The 17,099-nt window shown below is 41.5% G+C and overlaps 1 protein-coding gene across 5 annotated transcripts in view; it reads right to left on the minus strand.

Annotated features, from left to right (window-relative positions):
- The window catches only part of KCND3 (potassium voltage-gated channel subfamily D member 3), a 320,209-nt gene that overhangs the window by 250,303 nt on the left and 52,807 nt on the right, over window positions 1–17,099 (minus strand). The window lies entirely within an intron of this gene.

Genomic DNA, 17,099 nt, shown 5'->3' on the forward strand with positions numbered 1-17,099 from the left:
TTTGATTAGTATACCAACAACAGAGATGGGGAGGGGGGGTGTCCTAGGCTTAAAGATCAGCATAAATAAAGGCACAAGAATGAGGGAACATGTAATGTGTTTGGACGATAGCAAGTGTGGCAGCATCATGGAGCCTCCTTGCTTTGAGGCTTAATCTCAATGTCTGTATACATTCATCCATCCACCCATTCAACAAGCTTTTATTAAGCACTTGCTGGGTGCAAAGAACTACGTTAGGTGAGAATCATTTTATTGTAAGCCATATTTATTAGGAAAACCCCAAATGGGGTCACAAAGAGTGGGACACCACTGAAAAATATTTTATAAATGTAGGCTTTGAGCATACTCAGAGTCTTCTGCTCATTGACCATTCATTCGGTTCTACTGCTTACCAAATATATGCTTATTTCTCTAGGCCCTCTCATGCAACTGTATAATGCTTCTTTTTTTTTCCCACTCTTTTTTTTTGTGTGTGAGGCAATTGGGGCTAAGTGACTTGCCAGGGTCACACAGCTAGTAAGTGTCAAGGGTCTGAGGCTGGATTTGAACCCAGGTCCTCCTGACTCCAGGGCCGGTGCTCTATCCACTGTGCCACCTAGCTGCCCCTGTCTAATGTTTCTTAACCAATAGCCGTATCTAAATCAGGACTCAATGCTCCCAACACATTCCCTTCCATGTGGTTTCCCTCTTCCCCCTCCACAGAGGTACCTCCTCCTTCCCCATGCCCCATTTGCTGCCTTATCTGTCCAACTTTGAGTGAACTGGTTTAAGCCCACTGGTGGATTTAAAATTATTGCCTACCTCTGTGGAGATAACTCCCACATCTCCATCTCCCATCTTGACCCCTCTTCTGAATTCCTAATTTGCATGTGCAATAGGACATCATCTTCTAAATTTCCAAGTTCAACATGTCAAACTAAGAAACATTTTGTCCCTTCTGATTTTCCCAATTCTGTCTATGGTACAGCCATTCATTTGGTTTCCCATGTTTGGGGCCAATGAGACTTGACTCACCTACCTGCCAGGGTTATTTTTGTTTTTTTGTTTGGTAATGGAAGAACTTCGAAAAACATAAAGCACTATATAAATATGAATTACAATTACGTAGATGGCCAGAGGTAGAGGTGTAATTGGGGAACACAACACAGAGCAAAACTGTGCTAGCTCACAGAGGACTGAAACCTATGGCCTTAACCTTATTCATGTAAGACTTCCTAACATAGTGCTGTGCACACAGTAGGGGCTTAATAAATACTTCTTGAATATGAGGTTGCCAGATGGAAGAGTAGACAAAGTACAGATTTGGAATTAAGAAGAGCTGAGTTCAAATCCTGCCTCAAATACTTGTTAGCTATGTGACTGTAGGTGGGTCACTGGGAATCTTTCTGCCTTGGTTTCCTCATGTGTAAAATGGGGATAATAATTGCACCTATCTCATAGATGTATCTAAGGGGAGGAATGAGATAACTTGTACAGTACTTTGTAAACCTTCAAATGCCATATAAAATTTATAATATTATAATTATAAATCAAGAAAAAAAGAAGGCTTAAGTAAGCAGAAGTGTAGAATACAAAGACTTGGCAGTTATACTTGACCACAAACTCAATATATATGCCAGCAATGTAATGCTTTAGCAGACCTGTGATCTCATCAAAGCGGCAGACTATAGCCAAATCTTGCCTTCTCACGGTTTGCATCCTTATCCATGTCCTCTTCATTTACTTTTTTTTTTTGGTGAGGCAATTGGGGTTAAGTGACTTGCCCAGGGTCACACAGCTAGTAAGTATCAAATGTCTGAGGCTGGATTTGAACTCAGGTACTCCTGAATCCAGGGTCAGTGCTCTATCCACTGCGTCACCTAGCTGCCCCTATCCATGTCCTCTTGTAAATAACCCATGGGGAGGTGGTCATCCTATGCAGCAGAAGCTGTCCTTAGATCTCATGACATTTTCATGGAAAGCCAATGGAACACATAGCCTGTTCACTGGTTGTCTTTGGGTTTGAATCCTGCCTCTGAAACTTAACCTAGTTGGATGATCCTGGACAAGGCATTTAACTTGTCTCTGCCTCAGTCCCATTAACCATAAAATTAGGATAGCATGTCTTCAAAGGGTTGTTGGGAGGATCAAATGAGAGAGGGGGAGAGAACAAGCATGTATTAAGTGCCTTCTATGTGCCAGGCACTGTGCTAAGTGACTTACAATTGTCATCTCATTTGATCCTCACAACATCTTACAAGGGAAATGCTATTATTACTCCCATTTTACAACTGAGGAAACTGAGGTAGACAGAAGTTAAGTGACTTGCCCCAGCGTCCCACAGTTAGTAAGTGTCTGGGGTCAGATTTGAACTCAGGTCTTTCTGACTACAAGTGCTCTATCCATTGTGTCACCTAGTTGTTGATAATATATGTAGAGTACTTTGTGAACCTTAAATTACTTATAAAGTAATGTATATTTTTATAATTATGTAATATAGTATGTATTTTGTATTATTATATAATATATGATTATACAATATAATATATTATTAATATATTATAATATAGTAAATTATAATAATATAAACATAAGATATTTTATTATGAAAAAATGCTTTCTTTTGGTCAACAATAAGCAGTTAGAATCTTGTGTTATTGCATTGACCTTTTCAGGCAATTGGTAAACATTTTGATTTGCTATAGACTATTGTTTGCAAAATCCTATCTCTTCCCTTCTCAGACCTTCAACAAGGATGTCTTTGAGATGCGTAGATTATCCCATATTTTTTTAGAGGAGAATAAGTAAGCATATGAGTCACTAGTTAATATTTTCCTCAATCACTTATTTCAATGTTAATAAGATACATTTTCCCCCTGATTTGGCACCCTCTACTTTTTAAAAGAATATGCTGAGAATTTCTCTCAAAATTGTGTCATCACCAGGGCATCCTTGTATTTATGTATTCTTGGTCTTGTCTAATTGCTTTTCCAATCTTTGTTTTCAATAGAATCATTTTTATTTGTTCACATAGCACAGCAGGGACTGTGATATAGAACAATAATGGCGGTTCCATTGTCATTGCTGAAGGAAAGACTTTGTTACTGAACACTTGGCAGTTCTTTCCCATTTTCCACCTGCTTACTAGCCTCTTTCCAGTTTCATACTTTAAATACTCCTGGGATGATCTGACTTAAATGACTCTCTTGACAAGCTTTCTATCAATTTGTTTTTTCACTTCTTACTTTTTTGTCATAATCTTCTGCTACCTTCTTCCATAATATTTTACAGATGAGTTTATATTTTAAACCTTTGTTTGCCCTCTCTCTCTTCGTGGCAAGACATCAGAGAATTTGAGATTTGGAAGGAACCATGGTGGCCACTTAGTCCAAATCACCAATCATCACCATGGCATACAAAACAAAAGAATCAAACGTTTGCTTGCTGAAAGGGTATCTAGGCCATTTTGGTCTCCTCACTGTGATAACTGACTTACATTGGTTGAATTTGGGGATGAGACTGGGAAGAGATGAGGAGAACCTCTGTTTGTCTTAACCATTTTCCTTCTGGAGGGAGCTTCTTTAAGCAGTTGAAGCTGGAGTGGCTTCAAATGCACACCATATTTTCTCATTTTAATTCTTTCTTCTGGTTTGGTATTGATTTTTATCTTGGCTCTAACGCGTTGGTGATCCAACTATACACAAATAGCTGATTCAGGAATGACTCCCACATGAATAACCAGTTGTTTCTATCAGAATGTAACTCATTTCATTCTTTGCATATTATTTTATTCTTACCATTTCTAGTACATCTAAACTCTCTTCTAGAAGAAAGTACAGTCAGATCCCCATTAGTGCAAATAAAGAATCCAGTTTTAGTGATCAAATTATTCAGATTTGCACTCTTTATATTTCCTTGGGCTAGAATCAATGATGCTGTTTTGCATGATTATAACTTTAATTAGTATAAATTCAAATATACACAACCATTTCACAGGATTCATCATTCATACTAATCGGGACCTAACTGTATTCATAATCTCTGGGCATGAAGCCTTTGGACTCGTTCATTTCTTACTTCTGAACCATGCTTTCATTGTCTCCCCTGATTCCCATATGCCTATCTTTACACTGTAGTCACTGAGAGTATTAGAGTAAATGCTGATTTCATCTAGAGGATTTTACTGAGTTCCTTATGTCATTTCTCTAATTCTTTAACCTGTTCAACAAATATTCCTGCACAGACTGAAATCATCTATGGTGATCTTTTTCCAAACAATTTTTATGGGTGCTGTAATGCCAGATGACCAAATGTCCTGAGTTCACATCTGGCTCCAGACACTTACTAGGCTGTGTAACCTTGGGCAAATCACTCAAACTGCTGTTTGCCTCAGTTTCCTCATTTGTAAAATGGGGATAATAATAGCACCTACCTCCCAGGGTTGCTATGAAAATTAAATGAGATAATATTTGTAAAACATTTAGCACAATGTCCAGCACATAGTAGGTGCTATATATGCTAGCCATCCTCCTCCTCCTCCTCCTCCTCCTCCAAGAAATTATGTTTCCTCTTGTCTCTGAATGAATGATAGAAGCAAACTTTTCTAACTCCTCTGTTGGAAAAGAGAAACTTGTGAGCCATCCTTCCATTTGTCTACAACTTCCCTTTGTCTTCTGTTTATTAATAGCAAGAAGATCAAGAGGGAAATGATACTTTCAAGACTATGATCATTCAGTGATCACTGAACAAGGATTTTACATTTAGAAGACCAATAGCTATGTAAATGATCTTTAAAAATACTCTCTTTGCATATTTTGGATTTAATACTAACTTATTTTAATACATTTTAATGCACAGAATAGAAAAGAGGATTATATATGAATTCAGCTACATGCTATATTCAACTTTAGCCACATGAGGTTAGTTTTTTAAATGAATATCAAATTGAACATAATAGTGACAAAATTGCCCCACTTGTCTGTCTCCTTCTGAACACACTGTAGCTTTTTTCATTCATACTCTTTATATTTCATTCACAATCTTTTCTTTCTTATTTTTTCTGCATTATTATCATTACTCACCAATAATCTCCCCCTGCCATATACAATAAAATCCCTCATATAAGTATAAGCAAAGCAAAACAAAGAAATATGGTGACCATATCTGAAACTATACATCTCCTTCTCTATCTGTGCCAACTAATGGGAAGCACATTTCCTGGCCAGTCCTCTGAAGTCATTGTTAGTCATTACCTCTTTGAGGAAAATGGCATCTCAGTACTTGGAACTCAGTCAGGAGTGCTTTCTCTCATCTAATGTCATGGTACTCTATATTCCTTTTGCATGTTCCTTAAATTGGTTAGATTGTGTACATTATTTCTGCAATTAGATTGTAAGCTCCTTGAGGGTAGTGACCTTGTTTTATTTATCACTGTGTGGCTCAGAGCCTAGATTATTGTACTGGCAGCTAGGTGGCACTGTAGAATGTGGGATTTGAAGAAAGGAAGATCTCAGTTCAAATTTGTTTTAGGCACTTTCTAACTGTGTAAATTCTCTTAGAATCAGTTTTCCTATATGTAAAATGGGGATAATAATGGGGACAATAATAGAAGGCTCTTTTGAAGATCGAATGACACATGTAAAGTGATTTGCCAACTTTAAAGCACTATATAAATGGCATTACTATTATTGTTCATGGAATTGTTTAATTAAAGGATTTATATATTTTAGTGCTATATGTTAGATGGCCTCCAAACTGTAATCTTTAGCATGCCCTGTCCACTTTCCCATGATTATAACCATTAACAGAGAAGCAGGGGAACCACAAAAGACTGGAAGCCATTTTGTACTTTTCTTTGTTTAATAATAACAATAATGACAATAATAATAATAATGTGTAATATTTATATAGCACCTGCTATATGTAGGTGTGCCAAGCAGTGTGCTGAGTGCTTTACAATTACTATCTCATTTTTTAAATTTACTTTTGAACTAGGACAACACTGTTCACAGTAAGAGCAACTTTGTGTGATGGTCAGCTGTGACAGACTTAGCTCTTCTCAGCAGTGTAGTGATCCAAGACAGTTCCAAAGAACTCATGATGGAAAATGTTCTCCACATCTAGAAAAAAAGAACTGTGGATTCTGAATGCAGATTGAACCATATTGTTTCTACTTTTGTTTTTGTTTTTTGAGATTTTTCCCTTTTGTTCTGATTTTTCTTTCATGACATGACTAATGCAGAAATATGTTTGATATGATTGTACATATATAACCTATATCTGATTGCTTTCTGTCTTGGAGAGGGGGGAGGAAAGGCGGTAGGGAGAAAAATTTGGAGCTAAAAATCTTATCAAATGTTGAAAACTATCTTTACATGTAACTGGAAAATAATAAAATACTTTTATGATACCCCCCCCCAAATTTGCTTTTGTGACCAAAGCAATATTTTTATGAAGTTAAAGCAAACATGGTTTTAGGACACATTTTTTAAAAAGCAAAATGATCAAAGGCTAGGAAATAATGTTTATATCCAGCATTTGTTCAACCCTTAGCAGTTTAAGTTTTGATACTTTAGGAAGAATGTGGCAAAGTTTGAGGATGTTTACAAGAGAGGGACGAAAATGATGAAGGTTGGAAAATAGGTTCTGTGTGGAAAGACATGTAAAGAATTGGCTAGGGGCAGCTAGGTGACACAGTGGATAGAGCACTGGCCCTGGATTCAGGAGGACCTGAGTTCAAATCCGGTATCAGACCCTTGACACTAGCTGTGTGACCCTGGGCAAGTCACTTGCCCAGGGTCACACCCAATTGCCTCATCCCCCCCAAAATTGGCTATATTTGCTATTGTGTATTTATAACAGATTTTTTTAAAGTTAAGGCATTTTGTGTCTTCCTTATTTAAATGTAAATAATAAATGTATTGATATTAAGTATATAATATAATCACTTCAACATTAAGTGTATCATACATCATTTAAAAAGCTGTTTAAGCTTTTTATTACTCCATCTTAGAAACAAAAAAAATTTCAGTGATATAAACAGAGCTGAACAGATATGATCATTCAGAGATGCTACTCACAAAGGGATTGGTCAAGCCCTGATTAAGACCATAAATAGTTGAAGAAGAAGGTGGGCAGAAGAAAATGGGCACAGAGACTGAAGTGGTTTGCCATTTCCTTCTTCAGCTCATTCTAGAGATGAAGAAACTGAGGCAAACAAGGTGAAGTGACTTAAGAATGATTACACAGCTTGTAGTGTCTGAGGTCACATTTGAACTCAGGTCTTCCTGACTCTGATCACTTAGCCACCTAGCTACCTTTACAGAGGTGGCACACTATGGGTCTGGAATCCTTTAGACCTTCCTTCTGTAAGGGGCTAAAATTCTAGCTATTCTGGTGAGAGAGCCAGCCTTGCCCCCTCTTCCTCCCACAAGCAAACGTCACTTCCTAACACCAAAGAAAAGCTGCTTGGCTTGCCCTCAGGCGCCTTCTCCTCATGGCGGAGCTTTCCTACAGTAAGTCTCCAGCAGGTGGCATCATTCCAATTGTTACACGTCCACATCTATAAAAGTGCATATTAAAATAATAATTCAATATTAACAATTATTAATATAGAACTACAGAATTACATTTTAATTAATAATAATGTTTACATGGTGTTTTATATATGTACACACAGAGAGACACAGTATTCCAAAAGTCTAGTAGGGTTTTAAGCTACTAAACTAAGATGCATACACACATCTATAATACACATGTATGCATATACAGGTATATATGCACATATGTATACATGTATATGTTTGCAAAACCACTTGAATTTTATTATCTCATTTGGTTCTCATAACAACCCTGGGAGGTAGGTAATCTTATCATCCTCATTTTTATCAATGAGGAAACTGATGCTTAGAGATATTAAGTGATTTGCCCCAGGGTCACGAAGCTAGTAAGTGTCTGAGACAGGATTTGAACTCAAGTCTTTCTGACTCTAAGTCTGGTTCTCTATCTTCTGTTACCTCCCTGTGTTGTGCAAAAGGGGTTGGATTTGACAAGTGATGTCAAACACAAATAGAAACGAATCCCTGTGGGCCACACATTGGCTTAAAACACCACAACTTAATAATATCTATGTTGTATGTTTATTTATTTTATTATATATTTCCCAATTAGATTTTAATCAGTCTCAGGTCACTCTGGGGAGTTCTGGAGGCAGCTTCTGGCCTAGAAGATTATCTACAAGGTCTCTCCCAGCTCTAATATTCCATGATTTTTCTGATACAGCTCATCCAAAAGTCTCTACTTTCCAAACTGTAAATTCTAACTGAATTTGGAGCAAACAAATATGCCTCCAAGGGGTCAGGAATACCTAGCTACTCGTCCATAATCTGTGCCATGCCTTGTCCTGACCGAAGGGCTCCATTTGAAGGGCTCTCTCTATCACAATCCTGAGGCTCTGCATGACAAGGTCTACAGCTGTCTCTTACTCAGTGTTCTGCCAAGATGGAGACACTTGGCGTGGTCTCATCTCATGCCCCTCTGGAGTCACTAGAATGCTAGAACAAGGTCTCTGAAGCAATCTCACACCTCCCATCACATGTTGTGTATCCTCTCCTCCCTTGTTATCCACTCTGCCCCCTTCTCTTTATCAGGGACCTGTCCCCAACACTTTTGCTCTTCCTCGGGTAGACCTTTTTCTTAGCTTACCTGTCACAAGAGTAGCTGAGGATCATCTTAACTTATAAAAATCCTTCTTTCAGGGAAATAATTAGATGTCCTCCTAGCCAGCCTGGCATCTTATTCCAGAGGGAGGAATAGAACTTTTTTGAAGCGAGAAGCATTTACTTCATTGAGGGAAAGAAAAGTAGCAATTGGAGAAGTTCACACGTAGGAAATCACCCAAAATAGCCGTTTTGAAGCATATGGCCAAGATATTGAGACAGTAGGTCACAGAGCCTTTGGATTCCTGCTTAAAGACTCCCTTTCCCCCATTCCAAGAGCTGGTAGTGATCTCCCTTGTCTAATTAGGAATAACTGGGTTTGAATTCTGCCTCCAATGCTTAAGTAGCTGTGTGAACCTGGACATGTCACCCTAGACCTATCAGCCTCAGTTTGCTCATCTCTAAAATGATGATGATATTGGACCTGACGGCTTTAACGGTCCCTTCCAGCTATTGGTCTATGATTCTATATTCTCATGGAGCTCTGTGGTCCTCATAGGTACGCCCCATTATATTCTAATCTATATTATAGTTCTTTGTGGACATGTCACTGTTGTTATTAAGATCTAATAAAACATGCAGGGGCTCTATTTATCTTTAAACCCCTCAGAATTTATCCCAGTATCTTCCACCTAGTGGGCACTTAATGTGTACTGAATTCACACATTGAATGAATGAATGAATGAAGTGAATGTGGGTATATCTTGTGGGTCTGGGGGATTGGGCATAGAATCAGAGTTGAATCACTCTCAGGTCATTCCAGAGGTCATCCCGGTCAACATAGTACCCCCAGACAGACAGAAATATAGCACCCAGTACCTTATAATTTAGCACTCACGTATTGCCTCCTCTCTTGCTCATTACAGTGAAGAAACCCTCTCCACCAATACAGGATTAGCAACTGTTCTCTAATTTATCATCACAGAGAGCTGTCTGGGGGCACTTAGAAGCTGTCAATCAATAAACCAACAACATTTATCAATTCTTCCTATGTGCCGGGCATCGGGCTGAGTGCTGGATCTACAGAGAATCTGCTGGGCCTTCTGCCCTCAAGGGCCTTCTCTTCCCAAGCCTAGCCTATAGACTCCTTGAGGTGCTCACCTGATCCTCAGAGTAGTTTTCTTAAGCGGTTCGCTTAATTGCCTCCCCCTTTAGCCCCTGCCTGTTTCCCCTTTGTCTAATCTTACCAAATCATGAACAATTCATTCTTCTCATAATACTCCCCTAGAGACTGGCTGATTATTAATAAATACTGAAAAGTGAGAACTTAGAATGTTACGGAGCACTCAGTGTTTGCAAAAGGATTAAGCTACATCCTGGCACAACTGATCTTTGCCACCTTCACCCCTGCCAGCAAAGCTGTGCTGATGCTTTTATTACAGACAGGCGCCGCTAAGAGGACAAACTCATACCCAGATCGGCCACCAAATCTCAGCATATCCAGGAAGGGTTCCCACTGACTTCAGGCCCTCACTCCTGTCATGGGCCTGCCACAAAGAGCATTGGATCTATTCAGGGATCTGTGGGATAACCTGCACAATGTAAATGGAGCCAGTAAGGAAAAGGAAGCGGGCAGGGGCGATGGGCATCCATCTGGCCAAGCCTCGGGATGTTGTTATATCCTTTTCCTGTCCTTCTCGGCCTTTCCCCAAGAGTATATGTCTCCAATGGACTGTTGAGTTCAGGATGGAAATCCTGGGTCAATTAGTAGCCCACATTCTCCAACCCCAGAAAAGGTAAGCCAGGCTTGTGCTCAAAGGCAATAACTCATTCCCCACAGCATCCATTATGCACCTTGGCATGAAGCCAACATCCCCCAAGGTGTCTAGGATACAATAGGCCCCACGGCTCCAGAGAGGCGGAACTAGATTCTTGCACACATTTAAAAGATGGCATTTCTTTCTTCCTAAAGAATGGCTTTGTATCACCTGCTCATCAAACAAGTCTACATTTACTCCTTCTCTTTCTCTCTCTTCTCCACCTGCCAGTCTGGGGAAAGATAGGTCCTGTCCTGTCTCATCAGGGTGCAGGATCTCTGTAGAGGATGCTGGTCCAATACCGACTCTGCCAAGTCACTCGTCAGGGTATTTATAGGCCTGGGCTCTGACTTTTCCTCCCACATCAACAGCGCAAGGTGCAGGTGACCTTCTGGACAAAAGCCACTTCGCTCTCTCTTCCCTCTCGAGCCCATCCCCCACACGGATGCCAAAATAATCTCTCTCAATCACCTAACTACTTCCGTACCATATTACTCCCCTGCTCAAGAAGCTTTAGTAGCTCCCTACTACCAATGGGATGAAATATGAGGTCTTCATCATTTAGCATATAAAACCTTTCTCACAATTCCAAAGGACCCATGGTGAAAAACGCTATCCACCTCCAGGGAAAGAACTGATGAAGTCTGAATGCAGATCAAAGCATAATAACTTTCCACTTTTTGTTTGGTCTTTGTTTTCTTTTACAACGTGACTAATATGGAAATATATTTTGCATGATTGCACACGTATCATGTCTATTACCATCTTGGGTGGGGGGAGAAGAGAATTTGGAGCTCAAAATTTTTAGAAAGAATGTTAAAAATTGTTTTTGCATGCAATAGGGAAAAAATAAAATGTTATTAAAAAAACAACCTTTCCCAATCTTACTAAAGGCTTTTTGCTGGTTATTCTTCATGCACTTGTCATTCCAAACAAAATATCCTACTTACTGTTCCCGGACCTCTGTACTACATCTCTTGTCTATGCACCTTTGTGTAGGCTGTCCTCAAAAATCCAGCTCACATGGCAACTCTTACAGGAAACTCATCCTGGTCTTTACCACTCCCTCTCCTACTCCAGGCTCCTCAAATGACCTTTCATATGCTTATCAGTTTCCTTATTTCATGGCCCCCCAGGAGACTGTGAGTTTGCTCTGGTCTTTGTATTCCTAGGGCCAGGTAGAGTGCTTTAAACAGAGCAGGGGTGGTGTTCAACAAATGCTTGTTAGAGTGAATGAATGAATGAAATTGGATTGGGGGATCCTAGGTTCTCCCTCCCCTAAGTATCTTGCCAAAATAATCAAGTTGATCTCGTCTTCCATTCTACAAACAGTGATCCCAGTTTGTTTTAGAATCAGTTGAGATCTTGGATGGCATCAATTGTTCATCTTCTTTTAGGTGGGGGAGCCCAAAGATTCAAGTTAGAGACAGCTAGGTGGAGAGGGTTGCTAGAGTTGGAGTCAGGAAGACCCAAGTTCAAATCTAGCCTTATAAAATTACCTTTGGTAAGTCACTTAACCCCAGTTTGTCTCATGTATAAAATTTGGATAATAGCACCTACCTCCCAGGGTTGTTTTGAGAATTAAATGAGATGATATCTGCAAAGCACTTAGCACAGTGCCTGGCACATAGTAGGTGCTATATAAATGTTTATTTCCTCCCCCCTTGCCTTCATGAAGGAGAGGTAGGATTTGATAGGGCTTTTTCCTTGGGGAGGAGGGTATTGGATGAGGTGAGGTAACCAGATCCAACCAGCCCACTGTCTCTGAGTCTATCCTATAAGCCCTTGCAGCTCAAAATTCAAGGAGAGGTAGAACATGAGCACCAGAAGTCCCTGGACTCTCTCTCTGGCTCACTGCCCTAAGAGAGGCTTAGTGACCTGTCCAGGGTCCTAAGAGCTAGTGTTTGAGGCAGGCTTTGAATTTAAGGCTTCCAGACTCCAAGTCTAGCATGTTATCTACTGCACCTCCTAGAGACAGACAGTGGTTATGAGAGAGTTCAGAGAAGGGGAAGATCAGAGGTAGGTAGAGAAACAACACTGGACTTGGGAGCCCAGAGATCTGGGTTTGAGTCCCATCTCCAACACTTATGAGCTTCTACCTTATTTATAAGGAGGATGTTACAATGTCCACTACTTAATGCCAAGAGTTCTCATTGTTGTTGTTCAGTCCTTCAGTGGTATCTGACCCTTTGTGACCCCATGCACCACAGAGTGCCAATACTGTCCGTGAGGTTTTCTTGGCAAAGATACTGGAGTGGCTTGCTATTTCCTTCACCAGTGGATTAAAGCTAACAAAAGTTAAGTGACTTGCCCAGGGTCACACAGCTTAATAAATGTCTGAGGTGGGATTTGAATTCAGGTTTTCCTGATTCCAGGGCCAGCACTCTAACCATTAAGTCATCTAAGCTGACTACTATGTAAACCTTAAAGCACTGCATAAATGTGAATTATCATCAAAAGGCAGTGTGGTACAATGGACAATTGGACTTGGGTTTGGGAGAGATGAATCTGAATCTTGCCTCCAACCCTTCCTAGCTGTATGGCCATGACCAGAAGAAGTCACTGAACTTCTCTAAGTTTAGGTTTTCTCATCTACAAAATGAAGATAATACTGGTACTAAGAAGTAGGGTATGGTAGGGTAATGAGTGGACAAGGGACCAGCCTCACATTAAGGAAGAGATGGATTCAAGACCTATCCCTGACATATAGTGGATGTGCAACCTTGGCCAAGTCACCTATCTGCCTCACTACCAGCTCTTGGAATCCATGGCTTCCTTTAAGACTCAGATCCAACACCATTTTCTGCAAGGAGCCTTTCCTGCCCCACTTCACTGCTAGAACTTTCCCCTCTAAGGTTAATTTCTATCTACAATGTAGGTACATATATGTATCAGTCATTTGCATGTTGTCTCCCCCAATGATACGTAAGCTATTTGAAGGCAGGAGCCCCAGCACTTTCTTTCTAGCCCCAGCACTTAGCATGGTGCCTAGAATGAATAAATGTTGCCAATTTATAGATTGACAACTAAGTGCTCCAATGGCAACTCCCAATGATGATAGATTACAGAACCGTTGTGCAATCCCATGTCAGTGGAGGGAGTGCCATAAGTAAATGAAATCCAAATGTCGATCAAAAACCTAAAACCTGGGAGTTTTGTGGAGAGCAGATGAGATAATGTCTATAAAATGCTTTGCAAACTTTACAACACTACACAAATGTCAGTGATGAAAACTGCCTGTCCTAGTGGGACTCGGGATCAGCTAGCTGAGTGAGCACAGGGAAGTTTTCTAATGTCTCAGTGCCTGGGCAGCACCCCACCCCCCACAAACACACCACCCCCTGAGCCAAGCCACCTGTGTCACCTCTAGCTGATGCCTCACTGCCGTCGTCCAGGGAAGCTACTACTATGGAGAAGGGGTCAGTCATCACAAGGAAAGTGTGGGAGGAGACGGGGGCGGGGGGGAGAGAGAGACAGAAAGAGAAAGAGAGAGACAGACAGACAGAGACAGAAACAGAGAGACAGAGACAGAAAGAGAGACAGAGACAGAGACAAAGAGACAGATAGCTTGTCAATTGCTCCTATAGGTACTACTGTCATAGCTATTAAAGATCCACCAAAGTTGTTGGCACTATGTAATGGTTCAACATCAGAAACTGATATGATTTATTTATTTATTTATTTTGGTGAGGCAGTTGGGGTTAAGTGACTTGCCCAGGGTCACACAACTAGTAAGTGTTAAGTGTCTCAGACTGGATTTGAACTCAGGTCCTCCTGAATCCAGGGTCAGTACTCTATCTACTGCGCCACCTAGCTGCCCCAGAAACTGATATGATTTTATCAGTGGAAATAATTTAAAGAAAAGGCATTATCATATGCTTTATTGCTTTACCCTAGGGTCCGTGGGATCTTTCCATGTGACTTGGAGCTGAAAACTTCCATAAGTATTGTCCCCCCCCCCCCATTAGAATGTGAGATCCTCAAGGGCAAAGATTGTCTGCTATTTGTGCTCCCAGTACTCAGCACAATGCTTTGTACATAGTGATGCTTAATAAATCATTCATTCATTCATTCATTCATTCATTCATTCATTCACTCATAGACACTTAGTCCGACACGTCTTCTGGAGTAATTTAGCCCTGTGAAATTCAGATCCCAGCACTCCTAGGCAGATAGACCACCCTTGGATGACTTTGTAAGGTCCCTGACGCCTGAGCTGCCCATGCAGGCAGCAGCTTAGTTCTTTTCCAGGCGCCACCCCAGGTTCCAGAGCCCGCGGGGGCAGGAGTCCACGGCAGCAGCTGATTAATTCCCACTGACAAGAGGTTGCGTCTTCGGCAAGCACGGTATTAAATAGCTCCTTTTGATCATAATTAAGTTTCTCTTGGGCTAGTGCTATAAATAGCCATACCCTATTGATTGGAGGGTCTGGTCTGTGAGCTCAGCATCCTGAGGGAGGTTTTCCAGGGCTGGGTTGTGTGGTGGAGTCCCACTTTTCTCTCCCTGACACGCAACACTCCTAGTTCCAAGGGCAGGTGCAGGCAAATGCAGCTTGTGGTCCCTCTACTGCTCTCCAGTCTCCCTCCCCTCGCCCACTCTGAGGTCTCCTCCCTTCCCCCTGCCTCAAAGTCAGGGTTTGACTCACATATCCACCATATCATTTGGTTTCCTATCAATTGTGGATCAAGTCATAACCTACAAGCCAGGACATCTGGGTTCTCTAGCTGGGATTCCCCTGGTGGTCATGGATTCTTTTCCCAGGTCTTATTTTCACTTTTCTCTAAAACAAGGAAAATAATTCTGCTTCTTGTCGATACAGTTGGATTATTCTACCCATTATCCAAATGGGAGGAATGGAAGCCTAAATGATGGAGTCACAGGGATAGTCCCTAGGAGGAAGGAGAACCCATATGCAGGGTTGACTGTCCTTGGGAGAGAATATCTTTGCCTCCTTCTGTTTCTTAAAGGATTAATTATTCATTGTAGTGTCCAGTGAAGGGGAAAGATGGGAGAAGGAAGATAATAGCAACTGAGAGGTGTGTGAAATCAGGAAAGGCCTCATGTAGAAGGTGACATCTGAGCTGAGCTTTGAATAAAATTAGGGGATCTAAGAGGCAGAAGCAACGAGGGAAGGATGGATAGCCTGTGCAAAGTCTAGAGCTAGGGGAAGCAAGGTTACAAACAGGTCAGTTTGGCTCAAGTGTGGGGTTCATGATGGGAGAAGGATCTACAATCAGCTGGGAGAGGGAGGCTGGAGCCAGAGTGGGAGATCCTTTTAAAATGCCAAAAAGAAGGGTTTTTAAATTGTGCTGGAGGTCATAGGGAGCTGCTGAAGCTTCTTCGATATAGAAGTGACCTGTTGAGATCTGGGCTTTAGGAATATCAATTTAGCAACCATGCAGATGGATTAGATTGGGGGGGGGAGGGGGAGGAAGAGACTGGAGGCAGGGAGAACAGTTAGGAGACCAGTGCAATTGTCAAGCAGGAGGGAGGTGCCTAGGATGGCAAGGAAGGGGGCAGATGAAAGGGATGTTGGAGAGGTACAACCAATAAGACTCAGCCACTGGTTGGATCTGGCAGGGTGAGGGAGAAAGAAGAGTTGTGATAAGGTCAGGCAGGGAGGAGCCCTAGTCCCAGTTACCGATTTACCTGGAAGCTGAATTCAAAATAGACAAAACTAAGCCTCCAACAAAGAGGGGAGGACGCATACATTCCCAATTTTACATCCCTTTCTGATTTATAAGCAGATCCATGGGGCCCACTTGAGATCCAGAGAGGCAGAAAGCAGAGATATTGCTGGAATCTCTATTAAGGAAATGAAGCTTTGGGGCACGATCATCAGAACTAAAACACAAGAGCCATTCGGGGACTTGATCACAGTGTCAGTCAACAAGCATTTGCTAAGTGCCTACTATGTGCCAGACATTATTATTATGAGCTCTCAAGGAGCTCATCATCTAAGAGAGGAGATGACGTGCAAGCAATGTACAAACAAGCTACATTCAGGATAAATTGGAAATAAGCAACAGAGGGAAGGCATGGTCATCAAGGAGGATTGGGAAAGACTTCCTCTGAGCTGGGAGGCGGAAATAATGAGAGAGAGCATTGCAGGCATGGAGAATGGTCCATGAAGATTTCTGGGTTTGGGAGACGGAACAGCAAGGAGCAGAGTGCCTTCTTTTAGAAGTCAGAATTTCAGCGGGAACTTGAAGGAAGTTTCCCCTTTTGCCTCGTGACCCTGGGATTCAGGCTGTTCAACTATTTTCCGGGGAAACTCTGAGATATTCTGTTGTTCCCCATTATTCTGCACATCCCACGAGGGTGGCAATAACTCTTTCCTCATCCCCATCCATCTGGCCCACATCTTCCCTGACAAGCACTGCCCGGGTCCTTGCAAAGCCTACTCCTGGCCTTCTGAGGCTGCCAGACTGAGGACTGAGTTCTCCCGATCCCTGGAGCCAGTCCCCTCAATCACACCCACCCTTAGCTCAATGTTGGGGCTCTGGCTGTCTTCATTTCTTTTCCTCAACACGAAACCCAATCCAGTTTTCCGGAGAAGAAGGCAACCCAATCTCCCCGATTAGCTCTCACACAGCGGCTGCCTGAGGCCATATGTTGTGTGCTCCAGCTTTGCCATTATGCATCT

This window comes from Dromiciops gliroides, chromosome 4 (assembly GCF_019393635.1).
Source record: "Dromiciops gliroides isolate mDroGli1 chromosome 4, mDroGli1.pri, whole genome shotgun sequence".
NCBI classification, from domain to species: domain Eukaryota; kingdom Metazoa; phylum Chordata; class Mammalia; order Microbiotheria; family Microbiotheriidae; genus Dromiciops; species Dromiciops gliroides.